Source organism: Balaenoptera acutorostrata, chromosome 17 (assembly GCF_949987535.1).
Source record: "Balaenoptera acutorostrata chromosome 17, mBalAcu1.1, whole genome shotgun sequence".
In the NCBI taxonomy this organism is placed as follows: Eukaryota; Metazoa; Chordata; class Mammalia; order Artiodactyla; family Balaenopteridae; genus Balaenoptera; species Balaenoptera acutorostrata.
In genome coordinates this window covers 77,871,169-77,895,435 of record NC_080080.1, presented here as the reverse complement: position 1 = coordinate 77,895,435, position 24,267 = coordinate 77,871,169, and the positions used below count along the sequence as shown (strand labels likewise).

Here is a 24,267-nt window from a genome sequence, read left to right as displayed (position 1 = left end):
CTGGGCCATGCATCACAGCATTTGATTCCCTGCGTCTGCCTGTGGCTAAGACAGCAGCTCCCCTGGAAGGTCAGTTCTGCAGTATTGTATTTCCTACCCCAAAATTTGTAATGCAACCCCATACTTAGGATGTAAACAACTTCTCAGAATTACAAATATTAATTTTGATGCTGTAGAAAGATTTTTTGTTCCCAAATTATACATGTTTAAATTTATTTGTTTGCTTGTTTCCCAATTTATTTTCACAAGTATTATTGAGTTACTTGATGTAGATTATCTTTTCTTTAAGGAAAAAACATTTTGTTTTGGATGTCCCTGATCCTTGTTTGACTAGAGGATTGGTCCTGCATTGGTTGTTATAACTAAGCATCTCTCAACTATTTAAGTCCCTCACTGATGTTCCAGTCATGGAAACAATTTAGATGTCACACAATCATAAGAGCTGATGCTCCAGGGAGGCAAACAAACCAAGCACTTTGAAGAGAGAATACTTAAAACAAGGTTATTGTAGCAGGACCTGATGAGAAAATGCTGTTAGTGTCTCTAACTAAAATTGAGAGAGCAAAGGAATTGTCACACAGCATGCAGATTTAATTCTTGTATTCAAGAATTGTATTAAAATGTATTAAAGAAAATAATGAAATTTTGTATTGGAATAGAGGCTAATATGCACCATAAACATCTATTTGAGTGTCCTAGTGCCCTGCATGGGTACTTATGGAAATCAGTAATGTTATCTGGTAAATGGCTTAGTGAGAGCCTAACTTTCCAGGAGGGAAGTGGGAGAGGGAAGAAAGGAATGAAAGGTGACTGATAGAACACCAGAAAAAAGCAGATTGAAAAACAATATATTTTGTTGTACTGGAAAGAAATCCCTTTGAAAGTTAACTTCTATATTCAACTCATAATCAAAACTAGATTACCTTAGCCAAGACTTTGTATGTCTTCTTCTATAGTACCTAGGGTTAAGAAAAAAAGAGGAAAAAATATCCTTGCAGGATGAAGAAACTGGTTAAATATTGAGCATGATTTTTTTTTATTGAAGTATAGTTGACTTATAATATTTTGTTAATTTCTGCTGTACAGCAAAGTGATGCAGTTATACATATATATATATATATATATATATATATATATATATATATATATATACATTCTTTTAAAATATTCTTTTCCATTATGGTTTATCATAGGATATTGAATACAGTTCCCTAGGTAGGACCTTGTTGTTTATCCATTCTGTATATAAAACTTACATCTGCTAACCCCAACTCCCATGAGCAAGGTTTTTTAAAATCAATCTAGACTCCGGTTATAAAATGTTTATGAGTGTACTTCTGTGCCTGACATTGTAATAGGAGCTTTACAAGTGTTACCAAGTAGAAGCTCATGCTGCTCGCCACGTGACAGGCCGATAAATCGAGAGATGAGTTGTTGAGGGAAAAAATAGTGACTTTATTCAGAAAGACAGCAGACCGAGGAGATGGTGGACCAGTGTCCCAAAGAATCATCTTCCCTGAGTGAGAATTCAGGCTTCTTTTATACTAAAAGGGGAGGGGCTAAAGTCCTGGTTCCAGTCAGCGTCCAAAGGGGATGCGTTCATTTCTTCTTTCCTGCAGCCATTCACGGGTGGGCCAGGTCTGGATGTTTCCTGTGAGCTAAACAAAGGTATTTTAGCTTAACGTTCATTACATGGGAGGCAGGGATCCCATCACGTATAATTTAAGCTTATAGGCAACACCCCCTTAGTGATTAACTTGTAGCAAAAGCAATAGAACCCAAAGGTTAAAGTAAAAAGAGATAGATCCAATACGGAGTCAGATTTGTTCTTCCTTATTATGTAAGCACTGTCTTGTTTAATTGTCTCCAAACTCTTTGAGATGGATACTATTATTATTGACATGCTACAGGTGGGAAGATCAAGACTCAGAGAGTTTAGTTCCCTTCTCAAGGTCATTCAGCAAGTCCCTGGCATAGCAGAGATCAAGACTAAAGTCTGTGAGATTTCAGTTTCCAAACTATGAACCACTGCATGATGCTTCTTGGTTGGGCTTGAAGTCCTGCCCAGGGCAGCTTTTTATTTCTCTTCAGGAGAATCCTGTCACCATGATCAGTGTTAGTTTGCTCTCAGTTCTGGAGGCTGAGGAGTCCAAGATCAAGGCCAGCAGGTAGATTTCACTCTGATGCCTCTTCTCTGGGCTTGTAGGTGGCTGCCGTCTTGCTGTGTGCTCACATGACCTCTTTTCTGTCCATGATCAGAGAGGGAGAGAGATCTCACTTTTCCTGTTCTTATAAGGCCGCCAATCCTATAAGATTAAGGCCCCACCCTTATAACCTCATTTATCCATAATTACCTGCTAAAAGGCCTGAGTCCAAATACAGTCACACTAGGGGTTAGAGTTTCAACATATGGATTTTGGGAGGAGGACACAATTCAGTCCATATCACTCGCTGATGCGGACACCCCCTGCTACTACCCCCACCCCAATCAAAGGACAATATTTAGTAATTAGACACTATTTCCCCCAATCCTGGATTTTGGTAAAAATGGAAACTTTATTGGAGGTAAATTAAGGAGCAGAAGTCAAAAGGTCTTCTGCTTGTCTAAAACAGAAGAGGGGCATGGCTTTCTGTTTTAGTGGGACTCATGAGTTAAAGAGGTCACCAGGATGTCACAGACCTGCTCCCACCCTCAGGAGGGAAGACTCTACAGCTACCCCCATACTCTGCTGGGTAACAACTCTCCCATCGGCTGTTTGCTCTCCTTTGGTAAATCATCACTGATTGTTACTAGTTGTAATGGTGAGGTGGTTGGAGCCCAGAACTCTTCTCTGGCCATTGTCATAGTTTCTCCTCACAGAATAAAAGGAGCCGCTGTGATGTTATTTACCTTCCAAAAGATCTTGGGTTCAAGTCTTGCTCTTCAGAGGAAACGTTGAAAAATATCAGAAGTGATATGACCAAATAAAGGGTTATTTTTAGTGTTCAGTTGATGGCTGAATACATTGAGGAATCCCTAGAACATCGTACTTTTTCCAGTTACCATGATGGGGCAGTGCAAATTAGGGTTGGGTCTTCACTGTCCATCAGTTTGTTTTGATTTATCTGTAGGACAAACCTTATGTTCTGGGTCTGGGAGACAACATAGTCAAAGCAAACAGATAGAAAATGTTAAAAAATAAATTTTTCTTGAGGGCAGAGACTATATTTTATTCATCTTTGAACCCTCAATTCCCAATTCTTTGCTTCACAAGTGCTTGTTGCATGAATATACTCTGAATCTTTGAAGACTTAGTCCTACTATTTTGCCCTTTATTTAGCACTTACTCACTGTGGGAAAAAAGATACGGTTACTGCTTCCCATTTTCTTTAAGACATGAGATACTGCTTTGTTCTAAAAAATCCTCTACTGAGAATTTTATGATTACTATTCTCAGAGGTGCAATGTTGCTATATCTTCTGGAAATGAAGCCATGTAAGGACAATCGGGAAGAAAATTATTTCACAGTGGGCGAGTAGGATGGCTTTCTGTCCACTCAAATGTGCAACTCAAATGAGTAATAACAACTTGGGTGTTGAGTGCAATCATTTGGCATTCGATAATAACATGTTCCAAAGACATTGAGAATGGCTCGTCTTTTGGGGACAATAGCTAACTTTTGGAGATTCTTGAAGGGTTAGGCTGTCCAGACCAGCATTAATTACAGAACATCAGGTAATTAGCATATTTTCCCTAATGCCTAGATTCATTCTCATTTCATTTTAAATTTAAAACTATTTTCTCTTCGCTCCCCTTGTTAAATCTTTCCCAAAATTTTTAAAAAGCATATTTTTCTGGAGAATAAGGAAGCCAAAGACGTGTTCCTTGATCTGAGAAGAGTATCACAGTGGGCAGACAGGACTCGGAGGTAAGAAGCCAAGATTAACTGTAATTACAGGGTGTTGTGGTGAGGGCTTGATCCCACCCTTCTTTCCCTGCTCCTGTCTGCTCTCCTGAGTCACTTTGAGTCACTCTTCAGGTATCGATTGCAGGATTTTTCTGCTTCTGTTGTTTAAAATGAGGGCTTTTTATTTTTATTTATTTATTTATTTTTGTCTCTTGAGAGAACATAATAGCCTAAATTGGATTTCTGTTGGTTCCACGTGGTCTGAATGCTTCTCTGCCTCTGACCTCCTCTGCCCCATCGCATGAGCTCCTACACCCTGATCTTGTCAGGGCCCTGGGCTCCAGAAACCTCCTTTTGCTTTAGGCTTTTTCACAGACTGGTTCTTTACCAACTGATTACTATGAAGACCTTGTCTTCTCTCCAACAAGCTGTGCAGAACGCTGTCTGCCAGCCGCACAGATCACAGGACGGCAGTGAGGGGTCGCCCGGCTCCTGCAGGTGCATTTGCCTTGCGGGGTCTCCCGCTGTCTCCTCTAAGCCTCAACAGCTTTCAGTGTGCTCTGCGGAGAGCCAGATTTATGGATCCACATAATACAGTCTGTACATCTGTATAATACTTAAATATCCATGTAATGTAATAATACCAATAGGTAGGTTTTGTTGTTGTTTTGTTTGCTTGTTTGTTTTTCTTTTTCTATTTTGGCCCACTGCACTGGCACGTGGGATCTGAGTTCCCTGCCCAGGGATGGAACCCACGCCTGCTGCAGTGGAAGCGGGGAGTCTTAACCGCTGGACTGCCAGGGAAGTCCCAGTTTTTTTGTTTTTGTTTTTCTAACAAAAGAATCTTTTGTCCTTTGAGTTCAAAGCATCCTAATATTTCTTGTAAATCATCACATATTCCCCTAGATGTAGAAATCAAGGGCATTATGATTACTTTTTTTATTTTTGGCTGCATTGGGTCTTCGTTGCTGCACGCGGGCTTCTCATTACAGTGGATTCTCTTGTGGAGCACGGGCTCTAGGCGTACGGGCTTCAGTAGTTGTGGCACGTGGGCTCAGTAGTTGTGGCTCACGGGCTCTAGAGCACAGGCTCAGTAGTTGTGGCGCACGGGCTTAGTTGCTCCGCGGCATGTGGGACCTTCCCGGACCAGGGCTCGAACCCGTGTCCCTTGCATTGGCAGGCGGATTCTTAACCACTGCGCCAGCAGGGAAGGAAGCCCTGATTACTTACGTTTTAATCTAGCGCATGGAACAACTTGACATGAATCCCGTAACCAATACAGATGGCGCAGCCTCTGTGTGTCAGGCACTGCCGTGGGTCCTGGGGAGACGTGTACCCTTTGCGTCGGGAAAACTGACATCAAGCAAAAAAAAAAAAAAAAAAAAAAAAATCACGTGACGACATGTCAAGGGGGTGAAGATTATAGCAGAGGGAGGGGCCGGAGAGGGGCGGTGAGCAGGCGTCAGGCAAGGACTCTGAGGAGTGTCGTTGCTGCAGGGATCTGGATCCAGGGAGCCCAGACGTGGCCCTGCTGGGGCAGATGCTTGGGCTGGTCCCCACCTCCCTCCTCCACCCCCAGCCGTGTGCACCCGCGCCCTGGAACCTGATGGTCTTCTCTCTTCTCTCAAGCTCCGGAAGCATCTCTTTGCTGTTCCTCCTCAGGTCTCCCCCCAGGGCTGTGGGAACTCAGCCCCAGCAGGGAGTCTTGTGGGTTGGTCGTCCTCTTGAAGCTGAGGAGGTACAAGGTGGAGGGTAAATGCCTTTCTTCCCCTGAAGAGACAGTTGTGAGGAGGGCGGGACTGGCCCCTCGTTGCAGGCCGCACCTGCTCCCGCGCTCTCCGTGGGCTTTTCTCCTCGCGCCCCTTCCTTGGCTCTGGGGTCCCTGATCCCTTCTAAATAAACCACTTGCATCCAAGTCCTTATCTTAACTTCTGGGTTCGGACGAAGCCGAACCAAGCTACATGCTAATTATTTTCTTGTTGTTGCTGTTTTTCTCTTCGAAAGGAAATCCATTTTTAATGTGTATGAGTCCTAGATTATTCTTCCCTTATTAGACTACCCTCTACAGACGGTTTCCTCAGTCATGCCGCTTTCATCTCTGTTACCTCATAACAATCCTTCCCCATTTTCCTCTTCTTCCTTCTCCTCCTCCCCTCCCCCTCCCCTCCTCCTTCAACAATTAAACGTCAAAGGATAGAGACTCTTACTAGTAGAAGCCGAGGCATCTTCTTCAGACTTTAAAAACTAGGGTAACGATTTATTTGACTATTAAACAGCATTGTACCATGTAACGTAATGCCCTTCTGTAATGTCTAAATATAACAGTGAAACATGGTCATTTATAAAAAGAAGCAGAGACAGCCTGCCCAGATATAGACCGGTAGTACCATTAATTAATATTTGCTGAATACTAAGTGCACAAAGCAGCTGCTATTTCATAGGCCAGCAAAGAGCAAATGCCAGTTTTATGGAAGGAAAGGCAGCATCGCCCCGGGCTGGACAGGCACACGAGCGTGCAATCACAGGCTCAATTTGCAACCTCTGCAGAAACGGGACACCGCTCAGCAGTTCTGGGAAACGAGTCCATCCTCCCGAGCTAATCAAATATCTCACAGTGCATCACGGAGGGACTCGCTTCGTGAGAAGTGAAAAGACCTCCACGTTTCCGTGAGTGCTAATGATCAAGAGGAACATTTCAAAATCCATATAAGTAAGAGCATAGGCGAAGATTTTACAGCGATGGTGTGACCCTCCTGGGTCAATAATAGCTCCTGGAATATGAAAACATAGACTGAAGCTCTGCATGACGGAGCACTTTTCCTAAATGGTGATTTCAACCAGAAGAAAAGTGTGTGGATAGTAATACAGCATTCTTCAACATGCAGCCACTAAGTCTTCAAATAACTCCAAAGAAGAAGTAATTTGTGATGTTTGTTATGTACTTTTTGTTTAAAATCTCCTCCCGTGATGAAGGCATGTCCTTGCTCTTGTAGGTTCATGAAGAGAACCATGCGTTGCCATGGAAACTAGGATGAGGGGTGTTGAAAAATGGAACTTGGGAAGTAGGGGAAGTGCCATGCAGCAACCGATGGGACCACAGAGTGTCCCCCAGTTCAGGGGAGCGGGGGGCCTGACCGCACCCCAAGGTGTCCAGGCAGAGGCAACTCCTCTCTTTTTTTAAAAAGCAGGACCGAGATCCTCCACACTGGAGTGCGTGACACAGTGATGGAGACCTGACGGCTGCAGGGGCCGCTCTGCCCTGGACAGGTGGCCCGTCTGAAGCAGGTATGAGGGGTGGCTGGCAGGAGGGACGCCATGGAAGTGCCAGGGAGGAGGGACGGAAGAGGAAGAAGAGACAGTAAACCCTTTTCTGGTTGTGGGAGGCTCTGGAGCCTGCCCTGAGGACTCACCCACGTTCAAGGCTGCGATGGGACCCCTGTGGTCTGTGCCAGGCCGGCCTTGACTCTGTTCCTTGCTATCTGTTTGAGGAGCCACTTTCAGCAGCCATGGGACTCGGGGATTCTGCAGTAGCAGAAGCAAATGCCTGGTGGCTCATAGCATCTTGTGAAACTATAGCATCGTCATGGTGCCCACGGCACTTCGGGAGTTAGAAGTGAATGTCCACCACCCGGTCCCAAATGAATGATCTGAGCAAAGACTGAAAAAGAGAAAACGCTGTCCTTACTCCTGTCACCTGCACTTCTCACTTGGAGATACCTGTCCTGGCAGGCGCCCTGCTCTCTTCTTTTCCTCGGTGAGGTCCTGGCTTCTAAGGATGTTCAGTACGACATCTTGGCCTTAAATAGCTTCCCAAGTTTGGTACCAAGGTCTCAGAAAGTGCAAATTGGTGAGATCCACATATTCTGGCTTCTCTTGTCTATATTATCCCTCACTGGGGGCTACAACGGACCCCAGGGCAGCTCCTCAGTGGAAATCTCTTATGTGAACAGCACATTTAACATTCCCATATAGGTCATTCCAGAGCACTGAGTAGCGTTCCCTATGCTCTACAGCAGGTCCTTATTTGTTACCTATTTTATATATAGTAGTGTGTATATGTCAATCCCAGTCTCCCAATTTATCCCTCCCCCCCGCTTTCCTCCTTGGTAACCATAAGTTTGTTTTCTACATCTGTGACTCAATTTCTGTTTTGTAAATAGGTTCATTTGTACCATTTTTTAGATTCCACATATAAGTGAATCATATGATATTTGTAGAAATGGGTTTTCTTGTCTTGCACCTTGGCTATTCCCTTGCTAGATGCACGTACCAGGAAGCACCAGACAATTTCACTTGACCAGAGACAGCATGCTTAACTTCTCTTATTTTTAATTTTTATTCTTTGTGCTTTTATTTTTCTTTTTTGTTCCCTCTCAGGGGGAATTATATATTTAGAAAAAGGACTAGTAACTTCTTTACATAAATATATGATTGGAATAAAAATTAGAACAAGTATTAAGTATTAGTGAAAAGGATACCAGATTAAAACTAGGTATTATCTTTTCTGAATCATGTTTAGTAGTAGGGTTTAATTATTTTAATGAATGCCAACTTATCTGAGTCGCCGATAACTCTTCCACAGAAATCTTAACTAAAACACTAATCTCCCTCTGCTAGCAAGATATGAAACCTGTGGTGAATGTTCAAGAGGGAATAACCCCATGAGCGCTGTGAAGTGTAAAGCTAATCCCGTAAAATGAGAGTAAGGCCACAGGGAGAAAGATAGTAAATACAACAGAGTGTCAGTTAAAAGATAGAATCAAAACAAATGAAACCTTCTTGATTTTGTGTTGAAGTTCCTAGAAGTTGCATGGAGATGGAAGAAAGCCTGTCCAATGCATTCAGAGATTTGAAATTGCAGTGAAAGTTGAGCTGCCTTGTGTGGATTTTTGCATTACTTAAAATGTTACATTTATGTTTGAGCTCTATTGTTTTTATCAAAGATACTTTTTATTAGCCACGTGGTTAGGTCAGGGTTTGGTTCCTTGGGATGATAGCAAAGATTACTGACCAAAGAAACCCTCGTGACCTAAAGTTCATTGGGAAAAACTAAATTTGAAGTACAGAAGAGATTGGTATTAAATCAAACTTCACTCAAGAAAACTGAGTTTTAAATACAGGAGAGATCATCTCTAAACAATAAAAACCCTGGGACCAGTGACAAATAATTAAGGTAGGAATTTTAGAGTCTGAAGTAGAAACCAAGCACTATGGTTCCCGCTTCTGTAGACTGGTCTCCATGGTAGGCAATTTCATAGATTAACTAATACAGCCTAGATGCCGCCAATATTACAGATGAGGAAAATGAAGCTCTGAGGGGGACTTATCTTGAACTTCATGCCTAATAAATACTGTAGCTGGATTTAAACCAAGATCCATTTGGCACCAAAGTCCAGTACACTAGGTGAAAATGAGGGGAGGCTGGCGGCCAGTAAGGGTAGGGAAACTGTCAGGATTGCCAGCAATTCTCTTTCTGTGTGGTTTGCTTTTTAACTCTTCAACTCAAGTCTATGCTCCATGGAGACTTGCTGAATCTTTTTTACATGATGAAGGGTCTCCATGGGAAGACCCGCTACGTCTCCAGACTCTCAGACAAAGCTGCAAAAGTCGATGAGACATGGTGACCCCCATCCACTCTCTCAGTGATGTCTGGTTCCAAAGGCATCTAGGTAGCATTTGAGCTCCACGCAGGTAATTTGCATGGGGTCACCTTTGCTTCAGTGCTGGTTGGCAAATTTCCTTTCCATGGCTGGCAGCTGTGAGGACTAACTGCTACCTGCCGGTGATTAGGGACCATCCTTTCTTATTCTCATGGAGTGAAACTGGAAAAACCAAATACACTTCTCTTCTCCGTGGTACTTGGTACAGACTGCTGACCTTTTCGTAGTGCTTCAGTGAGTTTCCTTGGGCATTAATTTTGTTTGACTGCTAAGTTTGTGCCTTGGTTCCACGGTTTATGAATTTCTGTGGGTTCTGCTCCTGCAGTCACACGGAACCTAACCAATGACCAGTCCTTTCACATTGTCTTTGTTCTTTCACAGAGGATTTGGCTCCAGAGCTGACCATCCTGAACTCTTTTAAAACCGTGTCTGAGAAAAAGAGAACATTAAAATCTGCAAGTTAGCATGCAGTCATTGTGGACCTAGTTACTTTCATAGGCAGAGAGCACTTTTAGGCTAGAGTTTTCCTCATTGCACATCACAGTCAGATTTATTCAGTTTTAAATGATTATGAGCCAAAATTGAAAGTGCTGGTAATCCCCCCTTCCCTAACCACCACCCACCCATCTGCAGCTTATCCTATTTGTTCCATAAATTTATAAGTGATTGCAAATAAAGGCCACTCTTCATTCTTCCCATCTGAAACAAGGTTCCTCGACAAATGAGCTTACAGATCATCATAAAAAGAATGTAGACTAGTTTTATAGGGGGAAACACCAAAACCATGATTTTGGGCTACTTCTCCATACAAATTACTAGGGGATAATTTTACTCTTCCTAATCCGGTTGCAGCCCCCCTTTCCCTACTGCACGGCCTGGACCTCCTTCCCTTCACTTTTTACCCTCCCTCTGAGCTATTGAATTACTGGGTTCTTTACCTAGTCCCAAGATAGGGAAGAATATCAACTATTACATCACTTAGTGTTACTACAGAGTGATGGTGGTCTCATGGCTCTTAAAGATAAGAATAATTTGTTATTTATTTTCTTTTTAAAACAATGTTTTAAAATCACTAGTGTTAATCCTTCATCTATGTTAAATGGAAATATTAATGTGTTATATAAGTATACTTCTAAGTTACAAATTTTATAACAGTTTTATATGTAGAAATTCCCCACCTGTGTTTATTTGGTATTCCTATTTAAAGAATTTCTTTTAAAAATTGCTAAACCACATGACGCAGAGGCAATACTATACAGAGAGCCACTGAGTAATTATCAAGGAATAATAGCTCCTTTTACATGAACTGTCTTTCTGGACTTGAGAAAAGAACGGGACTTCATTGAGAGGCCAATCTACAAAAGTACCATAACTAACAAATGCTATTCATATATCCTTGGCTGTTTGTGTAGGTTATAACCAGAATTAAAGGAAATTTCATGAATAAAATTACATCTTCTCATTAAGACTTCAAATTATGTTGGAAAATTACCTCTAATTGATTTAAAATATGAGTGAAGTTTTGCATAAATTCTGCATGCAGCACCACTAGCTTACTTTAGTTCCTTGTTATAAGCAAGGATATTTGAAAATTGTAGCTGAATGCTATCAAAATGACAAATTTTCCTCCAAAGTGAATTGAGTTTAATTCTCTAATTCTTTGAATTTTTTATACGACACAGTGTGTTCTTAACTAAGATAAAGTTAAGAGTCTTTAGAGCTAGTAGGGAAATTAGAGTTTAGTCTTGTCTTCTCCTTTTGAAGAACGTGCGTCTGAGGTGGGTGGCACATCTAGGGTATCCCGGGTAGACCAGTAGACTCAAATCCCAGGAAGCAGGAGCAAGTTCCACGCTCTTCCCTTCGCGTGTGTCCTCCATGGATGCTGAAGAGAGTTCCTTCTGCACATTTCCTTTATTTTCAATGTCATTGCCTCTGCCCACACTGAAGTTCTCATCATCTATTGTTGGGTGTAGTTTAGTCCTTTATATTATGTGGCACCATGTCAAGAGCACAGTAAAGATTGTACTGATTTGTTACCAAAAATAACAAGTTTATCTTTATTCTGTCTAAAAAGACAACTAAACTATCACTAAATGCCAGGACTCTCTTTAAAGAAAACCACTTTGTGATGTAATGGAATAGCTACTCAGCAGATGCTTTTTGAGTGAATGAATGAATCTAACATTCTTTTAAAATTTTCTTTTTGAAAGAGTATGAAGTGGTTTGCCTATATATTTCTAGTTAAACTCATTCTCCATGGTATTTCCAGCTATCCTTTCAAAATGTGTTTCTGGTTATACCATTGCTCTCTGTATAAACCTTCCACTGTTCCAATGAATAGAGTCTGAATACTTCAGGACGGCATAAGCAACATTTTATACAGTGGCATAAGACAGTGGTAGACCGCACACTCTGGGTGAATACCTAGAAAATCAAGGCTGGATCAACACGAAGTTGGGACAATTATTGAAGTGTAGTTAGATTTCACTTACTTCTTTAGTAGTTTTTTAAATAAAAAGCTACATAGTAGTGACTCTAGTACTCCTTTCCAGTGCATTTACCATGTGATCTCAGACCAAAGTCCAGTTTGTATTGGAATTTGTTTTAAGAGACACAATACATGTCGCTTGCAAACTTGTATGGACTATTGTTTTATTTCTTGAGAGTGTCTGAATCTTTAGCTGAACAAATGTCAGAATTTGTCAATTCTCTCTAAAGCGGGAAAAATAAAACAAAACAAAACAACAACAACAGTAAGAGTTAAAACAGAGGGATGAACTTGAAGTTGTATCTAGATCTGGGAGAGGTTAGTATATATGAAAAATATTCTCACAAAGAAGTATTTTAAAAAATTAAAAATCTGGTCATATTGGTATCTTTTTCAGTGACAATTAGTTTTCTTGACAGTATAAGATTTGATTGGCTTTTTATTGAATTTTCGGCATGATTCTATATAGCTGAAATATACCCTGCTTGATCTTTAATCATTGTTTTCTTTAGTTTAATAGTTGGGTACCATTATATGAATACCCATTTTCTTCTGTTGACTTTGTGGGTAGATATTCTCAGATTTCTCTGAGTCTAATGGAAGATAAAAGATATTTTTTTCTCTCCTTTCATGATGTTGCCTGCCTTTGGCTTCATCCTTCCATAGATTAGGATATCGGATTCCACTTCTAAGGCTTTTATAGTGGAAGATGCTAAAAAAAAATGCACAGACGTATAGATAATTGAGATGATGGCCAAATCCCCTGACCTGGGCTGAGAACAAACACCCCTCCTCAAACCCCTTAGTTATTTGATGCCCCTATGAGCATTTCCATTGAGCCCTATGACATGTATTGAAGAGATAGCATTAAAACAATACTTCTAACATCATATCTATATTTCCATTATCATCATATTATACTCTTATTATAGGAAATGTTCTCTTTTTTACTTAGATACTTGTATTACACTGGAAACATAAGAAATATGTCTGATAAAATATACCCCATATAGAGTAAAAAGCAGAGGTTTCTCTAATTTCTAGAAAAATAGAAATAGAACTCGCCTCTATGAAATCAAAGAAAAACACTCTGTTGCCCCATAATACCACATTCTATGAAACAAAGTCAGCTAAATAAACAGTTGGAGACATAAAAATCTAAACTTCTCAGATGGATGAACTGGAAATCATTCTGTTCTCCCTCTTTACCCGGATCCGTTTTCCCCTTCCAACTCTGTTCCCCCTGGCTCTGGGGCAAACCTAACATTTATGGGTCCAAATATTGATAGTCCCCGGGAAATATGGTGGTAGCTGGCCCCAAACCCATAGAAGGTACAACGTCAAGAGTGAACTCTAATGTAAACTCTGGACTGTAGGTGATAGTGAGGTGTTGGTGTAGGTTCATCAACTGTAAGAAATGTACTACCCTGGTGAGTGATGTTGATAATAGGGGAAGTTGTGCATGTGTGGAGGCAGGGTATAAATGGGAAATCTCTCTACCTTCTGCTTCATTTTCCTATGAACCTAAAGCAGCTCTAAAAAATAAAATCTAAAAAAAATGAGACCAAGGCCCTAGGTCCTGGCCGTACTGTGAACTGTTGTAGAATATCAACAGGTTAACACTTGGGGTTCTCCCTCCTAACATCTTTCGTGGAATTGGCTAACCACCTATTTTGGAAAGGCAAGGAACAGAATGCTTCTTAGAATGCTGAGAATAAATGTTTAACAAAATTATTCTTTTTCATGGGGTTATTCTTGTCTTTCTATTTGGCTGAATGTCCTTAAGGGCACAGACCACACCTTATACTTAGAATATGCATATTAGACTTATGAATATGCATATTAAACTTATGCATCTCAAAGGAATCTGTTCGGCAGGAATTTGCGTTGGTACAAGGTAGCTCTTCTCTTGGTTATAGTTGCGGATGTCCAGAAAATCTGTATCCCTTGAATTAAAATAAATAAATGGCCAGATGCCTGGGGAGAGAGTAAGAGGAGGACTCGGGGCGCACGCAGACTTGTGCCTGAGGTGGCAGGAGTAAGATGGTAGTGTTCCCACGTCGCATGCTTCTCAGAGCCGAAAGAGGGCGCAGCTGCAGCCACTCCACCTACTGTAAAGATCACCGAACTTGGAGTCAAAGGGCTTAGGTCAAAGATTTTAGGTCAAAGATGTTTGCAGAAGGGAAACAGAGTGTAATCCCATGGAGCAGTGTGTCAGCATTTGAAGAAGATGCAGAGCTTAATGGCTTTGAAGGATCTGATATGAAAGACATGAGGCTGGAAGCTGAAGCAGCTGTAAATGATGTTCTCTGCAGTTAACACCATGTTTGTCTCAAAAACCCTGTGCTGTGCAGACGATGTGGCCTATATTGATGTGGAAACAAGAGAAAGGAAGAGATACTGCCTGGAGCTCACTGAAGCAGGGCTTGGGGTGGTAGGTTGTGTTTTCGACCAGGTGGATGATCATTTACAGACTCCCTACCATGAAACAGTCTACTCCTTGCTGGATGTGCTCAACCCTGCCTACCGGGAAGCATTTGGAAATGCACTCCTTCAAAGACTTGAAACTGAAAAGGGATGGACAGTCATGACTAAGTTTTTCCTGTTAGAGGGGCTGTTGCTGGTACACATGTTGACATAAAGCTTGAAATTCTTGCAGGTGGTCATAGTAGAAAATGCGTCTTTGATTTTGTGTCTTTATCATTTTTTGCTTCCCATTTAGGCTTTTGATTGAGAACTTTATTGACTAATGAATCGTGTTTCTCAGTTTCTGATTCATTAAGGAAATCCTGAGGCCATTGCTGTGATGCCATCATTAAGACATTCAAATTTCTTCATATAGTATCTCTGGCATTCTGAAAACCTAATCAGTATTTCATTCTCTTATTACAGGACTTTGATGCTGCCAGCACTTTCTTTCACATAGGAAATTCTAGATTTGCATGGTCATATAGGAAATAAACTAACTTCAAACTTTGATTCAGCTTGCTAAATAAGGGGTTTACTGCCAGCTTGGACTGACTTAATAAGGGAAAAAAACAGCAGTAGATTATGTTGGTAGAGCTTTTTATATTCAAACACCTTTTACATACATTATCATCACATTTCATCTTCAATAGTTCTCGGAAGAAATCAGGAAGCATTACAATTTGCATTTTAAAGATGAGGAAAGTGAAGATGAGAGGAGGAGGTTTTCAAAGGCCACAGAGCTGGGAAGTGAGTCTGTAATAACCCTGATCTGTTCCCATATAAGAATCCAGAAGGCACATCCCTGATGGAAGACCACACTTTCCAAGATAGGATCATAGTGTCTGGCATTTGAGTAAGCCTCAGAGGAAAGAAGAGACAAGTATTATTGAGGAGGGGTCTATCAAAGACCTCGCTCAGGTACACGTTTCAACTTAGAGATCCTCCCATCTTACAAACAGGGTGGATGTGCTATCCTAATATTAGTTACATAGTTGGCAGAGATAAAATGAACCAGTACCAAGAGTTATATATCATCTAGAAGTAGCAGAATGTCTGATAAATTCTTGGTTGTCTTCTTGGCATTTATGTCCTTAATTTATGTTGAGTAAATTGTGATCAGAACTGTTGCTGTAATCATGATTGCGACTATCAGTTGAACTTGAAAGAAAGTGAAAATGTCACAGACATCACATTAACTGGGCAGAAATAAACTGCCTCTGGAGGCAGGTATTTGAGATTGAAAGATGTTCAAAGAAGAGTCATAAGACCATATTCTAGGAGCTCTCCAAAGTTCTGGGATTAGAGTCATACAGTATAAGTTCAATTAATATATTGGATTGAATGAGTTAGTGAATGACATGGAGTTTTATTGCTTGACAAAATCCTGTTCATCTATAAGCTACTAGTTAAGGAAAGGGAGGATATATCTTAATTGTCTTATCTCTATCATTTTATCATTAAAAGTATCCCTGAGTGATGCATGTTAACAAAACTTTGTGTCATTATTTTAAAAAACAATGTGATACATATTATTTTCAGATTAAGTGATATTAAATATTAATTGACATCAGTATAAAGCCTTCTTCAGAGAAAGCTGACTTTCATTCCAATTTGTTTTCTCATACGTATCATATTAGAATGTGTTTCCTTACTTTTATGTTTGTTAATAATATGCAGTTATCCAAGAGCAAAGAAAAATTGATTCTACCAGTGATGGTCCTTAGTTGCAACTTTGCTTCACATTTCACAGTAATGATGTAAAATTGTATTGAATACTATTTTTTGCCATTGCACACATGGAAGAAGTTCAAATGCAGTGGATTTCAACCAAGTAGCTAACTATTTAACATCACATTTTAACCTAATCCAGAGTATTAGTTCTCTGTCACTACTGTATCACATGACCACAACTGGGTGGTTTTAAACAACAGAAATCTATTCTCTGACAGATCTGGAAGCCTGAGTCTGAAGTCAGTTTCCTTGAGCTAAAATGAAGGTGTCGGCAGGACCAGACGCCCCTTGCAGGCTCTGGGGAGGGTTCGTTCCTTGCCTCTTCCCACTCCCATGGGCCGTCAGGGTTCCCTGGCTTGTGGCTTCATCTCTTTGTTCTGTCTTCATGTTGTCTTCTCTGTCTGTCTTCTCCTCCATGTGCATGTCTTCTAAATATACATGTGATTGCATTTGGGACCAACCTGGATAGTCCAGGACAATCTCCTCTCAACACCCTTGATTTAATCACATCTTTTGCCACGTCCTTAAGGACGTGAACTGTGTCTTGCTCCCGTTGGTTTCTCTTGGGTGAGCCTAGCACAGGGCCTGGCCCACAGTAAATAATAAATGCTATTTTTTGTTGAATCGAATCCATCTGTACTGTGGGAGAAACATATGATGGGATCCTTTTTTATTGCTCATATATTCTATTTTGACTGATTCTTTGGGCAATGCTAGACTTGGCCTGGATATTTCCTCTTAATCTGAATACATTTGAAAGGTAGAAGAATATGCCATGCCAAAAGTAGTTATTTAGGACTGAATAGTTTACTCATTTTAATTCTTTTATCCATTGTTGTCTACTCTTCACATGGATTGCCCCAGCTACTTGCAATACAGTGGCTTTTTCCAAAAAAGACACACAGTGTATGTGTGTGTGTGTGTGTATACGGTGTGTGTACATGTGGTACGTGTTTGTGTGTGCATAAGAGGCATAGCGAATACATATAGGTTTATAAAATCTTGAATTACATTTCCATTTCTTTCCAATGTGAAGAAGCACCAGGATGAACAGTCTCTGGTAGCTGAGGTCTATTAATCATGTTTGACAGACAGGAAGGACGTGACACTTCCCATGTGAGTTCTTTGAATTGTATTAATTACGGAGTCATTACTGCGCTCCAGCGTGGTGCTCCTGCGCTCTGCTGTCTGTTATCCACAACACAAATTCAAGTGTAGCCCCATCAGCTGCTTTCTGAGCACCATCTAATTAGACCCGTGACATGGTAGCATGTAGGGAAGTTGATCAATGGGAAGAGTTCGAGGATAAATTACTTTTGTCTAAAGAATATTAATAGTGTCTACCTGGCTAGAAACATAACTGTGATGGTAGAGATAGAATAAATCAATGATAAAAGTCATCATTGCCTTAGATCTTTTATAATGAACTCAGTATGTTTGTTATTTGTTACGTCTGTGAGTAGAATGGAAAAACAGGCTGAGAGGAGAAACAGTAAACACAGATTTGGGGCTGATTTCAGTAGACTGATTTTTTTTGGTAAGTGTTTTACATGTACAGAAACATTAATCAATTATGGCCAAACATCTTGATAAATTTTCACAAACAGAAAATACCCATCCAATTAGCACCCATATCAAGAAACTGAACATAACCGCATGCCAGAATCCCACCCTCAGCCCCTTTCTAGCCACTAATCCCACCCACCATATACACTATCTTGACTTCTAACCTCATAAATGTATCTTGAGGCTGGCATTATTTTGGGGGTGGATAAATGCAGGTAAAACAAAAATATAAAATAAGTATTCAGAGAGCTTAGGACTTACTCTCCCCTAAAGAGCAAAAATAATTTGTGAATTGTGAGTTGGTTTTGGGTTTGATGAAGTGGGAAGACTAGAAGAGGTTGGCCAAGAAGAAAGAGATCTATGTAATGGCAGCATAAAATGATTATTTTTAGAGGACGGATTTAAAAGTTTATATTTTGGTTAGTTTGAAGGTCATTTCATAAGTACATATATGAACCTCTTGATAAACCATAAATATTTCAAATGTGAAGGTGGCTAGAAACTGTTCATGGTAGGTCTTCCAAAAGTTGGATGGTGCTGATATTTTCTTTGAATAACAGAGAAGTATGTTAAGTAAGTCCAGGGAGAAAACATTTAGGGGAAGAGTGACCAAGTATATTATTTAAATGCCAATTGTAGTTGACCTACGGAGGTGGATAGCATCTATTCTCAAAGCACCTGAGCAGAGTGAGTCCTGGGACCCTGGGTGGGGAGTGGGAGGTGAGCCAGTGGGGACTTAACACAGGAGAGAAAAAAGTTTCAGAGAGAGGAAAGTGAATCATGCAACTCTGCATCTTGGAATTAGAGGTTTAATTATTTTGAGAAGTAAGCAGTGATAAATAGTAAAAAGTTCAGATAGGAGAGATTCAAAAGCTCCTCGCCGGATAGAGTTTCTATGGAAATGGAGTGGTAAGAGTGAGGTGTATACACTCATAGCAGATGTATGGGAACCACCTGAACTTGACTAATAAGCATAAAGTTATATAAAGCAACTTAAGTGGGTGCAATATTGCGTGTGTTTGTGTCTTTTTCTTATTCACATAATGATATCTCATTGTTCCTTTTCCTTTAGAGAATATATTCAGTACAACATGATGCTTTGATATACATACACACTGTGGAATAATTACCAAAATCAAGATAATTAACACATCTATCGCCTCATATAACAATGCTTTTTTTTATGATGAGAATAGTTAAGACCTACTCTCAGCAACTTTCAAGTATTCAATACCCTATTATTAACCACAGTCACCATGCTGTACATTAGATCCTCAGAACTTATACGTCTTATAACTGAAAACTTTTGCATACATCACCCCATACTCATGACTTTTAAAGAGATAACTAGCAGCAATATAATTATACAATTAAATAGCAACACCTAGATTATTTTTGGTAACTATATGCTCATTTGAAGCATTCTTACATTTATCTTTATGTACTTTATTTAATATGTGTTATATAAGAGCAGTGTCAATCAATGCAGTTCTTAAAAGTACAATGCACAACTCATTGAAACCACCCCTGTGGTACAAAAGAAATATATCTAAGATGGTTTAGTGAAAGACTCAGTGTCGTCTAATAACTCTGCTTCCTGGGCCTCAGCATCTGGGTAATAAACTTGTTCAGACCTGTCCTCTCCTTAACTCCAGCTGGTGTTTTATTCCTCATCACCAGGGAAGAAAATTAGTGGGGAGAAATACAAGTAGCATGGGGCTTGCTGCTCACCACAGAAGGCTTGCAAAGTCCCCAATCAATAATACGCCAGTCTGCTTTTAACTGATTGTGTTAAAAGCTCCATAAATGTACATGGCTTTTCCTGGCTGTTGTCTGAGCTACATGGGATGGTGGCAGTGGGTTATCAGTGGCATATCAACGTGTCTACATATCCAAAAGAAGGTTATGAGGCCAGACACACTCCCATATGCAGGTTTGCATCTGTGTGTGGTGAGCTCCTTAGAATTAGCAGGAACAGGAAATTCATTTAGGCACAAAGAATAAAAGACCTGGCATAGCATGGGTCCATGTCTCAGGATTTGCAATTCTGCAACTAAAAATATTACCTTACCTGTTGACATTTATCAACAAGTGACAAGTTCAGACAATCCAATATCAAAGTGCATTGGCCTGATTGAAGGTAATGTTGACCCTGTGAGGATGAACTGGCACCTGGGTTGGTCTCTCAACACCTCTGACTTCCGTATTGTAGATTTCCTGCTGGAGAAGATGGTGCTCTTTCTTACAGAAATAAATCATGTACCTGGACCAGGACCTGGAGAAGCTGAGGGAGGCCCCAGGGCAAGGCGGAGATAGTGCACACCCGGATGCTGCCGTTCCGATGAGGTGAAAGCACCTGAGCAGCAAAAGCATCTGGTGCACGTGGCTGCTGCTTCCCTTCCATCTTCCAAATCATGCACACAGTGTCTCTTTTATTCCACCCTAATGGGGAAGATACTGGGAAGGGAATTCTGGAAAAGAAAGTTTAGTTGAGTTGACGTATTGCAAAGCCACTACGGTCCACCCCTTGTCAACCTGGCACTCTTATACAGTCTTTAACCACACTTAAAATCCAAATAGTAAAGTCATACTTCCACCTAACCTACTACAACTATCTCATGTGCAATAGAGAATATGCTGCCTGTCGCCCTCAAGAGAGGATACAGTGCCCCTTTGGGTGATGCTCATTCTTCTAAAAGTCACCCTCTTCGATGTCCAGTAATACTGAGATATAAAGTCTAACTACGTTTTAACACAACTTATCATCGGTAGTAGGGAAATAGGAGAGGAGATGAAAAAATTTTGTTAATATCTACAAGCCAATTAATATTAAAATTAGAAAATGCTCGTAACTGTTAACATTCTCATTTCTGCAACTGGTCATGTGGTCACAGCTGGTACTTACAATGGCCTTCTTCAACTACCCAATCTATACCTCCTTTGTTTTTAGCAAGCTCTGGTTTCATGCCTGTGGGGTAACTCAGAACTTCTTCCTAATGTGTCTGGACCGTTAATAGTCCTTCCTGTATTGGACTGACGTAGCTTTTAACGGACTTAAATCATAGGATACAGGAATATTAAAGGCACCCTGGGGGAATCTCCTATATTTGTCAGAGCAATAGCTGCATACCAGGTGCCAGAGGTGGTGCTGACTCGCTCCAGCAAGGGAATCACATTTGGAAAAGCATCTGAAATTAGAGTCATTAGCTGATTAAGTTTATGGTAATCACTATCATTTGTTCAGTTTCATCTTCCCAGACCCAATAGGTGAGCTGAATGGTAAGAATCATTACTCTTGTATTTTGAAGTCCTTGATGGTGGCACTCATCTCTGCAATCCTTTTTGGAATGTGGTACCACTTTTGGTTTATTTAGGTAGGTAGAGTCAGTTCCAGGGGCTTCTAAGTAGTCCTTTCTACCATAATCACCCACATCCACAGGTAAGGAATTTGGGAGGGGTTTAGCTAGGCAGTTGTTGCCCAGAATCTCTCATGAGGTAATAAAGATGCTGGCCAGGGCTTCAGCCATCTGAAGGCTTGACTGGAGTTGAGGGATCTGCTGTCATCAGAATAGTGTGATAACAGTGAAAGGATCAACATAGATTAATTAAATGAAGGGACTTCAGAAATAGACCTACACGTATATGGTCAAATGATTTTTGACAAATTTGCCAATTCAGTTCAATGGGAAAAATAAATAGTACTGGGACAGCTGTATATCCATATGAAAGAAAAATGAATATCTATCCTTACCTTATCCCACACTCCAAAATCAACTCAAAATGCCTTGTAGACCTACGTGTAAAAGCTAAAACTATAAAACTCGAAGAAATCATAATAATATTTGAAACCTGATAGGTGAGTATTTCTTAGGATATGCAAAGCATGAGCCCCTAAAGAAAAATTGACAAACTTGATCTTATCAAAATCAAAAACACTTTTAAGAAAAGGAAAAAGCAAGACACAGGATGGGAGAAAATACTTACATACATGTATCTAACAAAGAACTTGCCTCTAGAATATATACAAAACTGGTAAAACTCAAGAAGTTCAACAACCTTCTAAGAAGTGTAAAAATATTTGAACATACCTTTTACAGAAGATGAAAGCTCATGAAAAAATTTGAACATATTGCTTATCAGGGAAATATAAATGAGATACCACTACATACACATTAGAATGGATAAAAACCAAAAAAGTGACAGCACCAAATGTTAGTGATGATGCGGTACAACTGTGACTCTTGGACACTGGTGGGAATGAAAAAGACTGCACTTTGAAAACAGTTTGGCACTTTCATAGAAAGTTAAACATATGCCTATGAAGTGACCCAGCCTTTTCTTGTATTTACTATGTATTTTCTCAAGAGAAATAAGAATATAGGTCCACACAAAGACTTGCATACAAATGTTTCTCGCAGCTTTGTTAATCTAATATTCCCAAACTGGAAACAATCCGAAAGTCCATCAGCAGGTGACTGGATAAACAAAGGTGGTATATCCATACAATAGAATATGACTCAGCAATAAAGAGAAATAAATTACATGGAGGAATCTTGAAATCTTTATGCTGAGTGAAAGTAGCAGATACAAAATAGAACATACTGTATGATTCCACTTATATAAAATTCTAGAAAATGAAAACTAATTTACAGTGACAAAAAGCAGAAAAGTGGTGGCCTAGTGCCAGGGACTAAGGGAGGGCCAGACTGCAAAGGGGCAGGAGATAAGGTTTGGGGTGACGGAAATGTTCTCTGTCTGATTTTGGCAGTGGTTTCGCAATGTACGCATTTCTCAAAACTCGTGTGTTTATTGTATGTAAATTACACCTCCATAAAGTTGATATAAAAAAGGGATTAGTAATAAGGAATCCATTCCCACATGTTTACCAAAATCCTGTGAATTCCTAAAGATGCCACGCTCATTGTCACCACCTTAGAATTCACTGTGTACCTGAAATTTGGTACCTCATAGCCCTCAGCTGTCCTGTGCCCCAGAGAGAAAAGTATCAATGTAACGAGCGTACTGTATTGTCTCTCTGTCCATCTCTCTCTGAAGTGGGCTTTAAGCTGTCACATTTAGTTGAAGCTTTTCATTATGTGGAATTTGTTTTTCTTCCATATTTCTTATGTATACATCTGGTAAGGTCAGAATATGGTGTGTGTGTGTGTGTAGTATTCTGTTTCGTTTCTTTCAGCATGCACGTGGGACGATAGTTTTTATGTAGCAGAGAAGGTCTGACAAGTTGGTGAGCTTAGTCTGTGAAAATCAGCCCTTTCTCTGATTCGTGACTGCTTCAGACTGAAGCAGGTAACCTTTGTCATTCTCTGGTCCCCTCCAACTTTTTTATTTCTCATTCCCTTATCATACTGTATGATGATTATTTATTCTGTGTCTGCCTTCATCCACTAGAGTTTCATCTCCCTGAGGGCAGAGATTGGGTTTTTCTTTCTTTTTTAAAAAAATCACTGTACTCATGGTCTACCTATGTGCCTGGCACATAGGAAACCTCAATACCTTTCTTGAATAAGTTTCTTGAATGAATACATATATATAACTAATCATATGCATATATGTATATATATTTATATACAGATGTATGTATGCATATATACATATTATATATAATATATATCTAATTTATATTCTATTAGTCTGTTTTGTGTAACTGTTTGGTGCAACTGCTTTATCTTTATGCAATCCAAGTTTCTCTTTTACTAAAGATGTGAATTTTACTTCTTATTAGCGAAGGTAATTACTCTTGCAGCATTATTTTTCCAGAGAAAATTAATTGACTTCCCCTCTTCTGTAATGTTTAGCTTCATGCTTATTTAAATGAGCTTGAAAATTTTTAAGGATTGTCACCCCCTCCTTCAAGTATAGCAGACACCTTTTCATCATTGTACTTTCTGATAATTTGATGTTAGCATAAAATTAAACTGTCAAGAAATCAAAGGACACTGACAATCTTAAAGTCGTCACTGAACAAAAACGATTGCATCTAATTCATCTGTCTTTGGTTCCTGACTTACCAATTAATATTTCAGAATGAATTTTTCATTTAATTATTCAAACAACATCCAGTCATGAAAACTTGTAATGTTTATTGTCATATTTAATTCTCCCTAAAACAAAAGTGAATACTGTGTAGATTTTTTTTTGAAGTCAAAGTTTCTTCCAGAAAAATTAACAGCTGTCAAAAATGAATGTTTCTTGCAAAACAGCTATAATTTATAACAGTACCAAAGAAAGTTGTCTCATTTCTTCCCTGAGTTATTTCAAGATATCAGGAATGATAGATAACAGACAAAAGGACAAAAGATACAATTAAAATCCTAACCTGTTCTAGCTGGTTAAATCCAATGAAATGCACTATTTTCTTTTTTATCTCCATCTAAAAACTCCTATTACCTCAAATTATGTTAGTGATTCCTTCATGTGATTAAGATTAAATGAAGGATTTTGCTTC

At 39.8% G+C, this 24,267-nt stretch overlaps 1 pseudogene; it reads left to right on the top strand.

The window, feature by feature from the left end:
• The first annotated feature begins 2,106 nt into the window (after positions 1-2,106).
• On the top strand, positions 2,107-14,626 carry LOC103016835 (GSK3B-interacting protein-like; annotated as a pseudogene).
• The last annotated feature ends 9,641 nt before the right edge of the window (positions 14,627-24,267 follow it).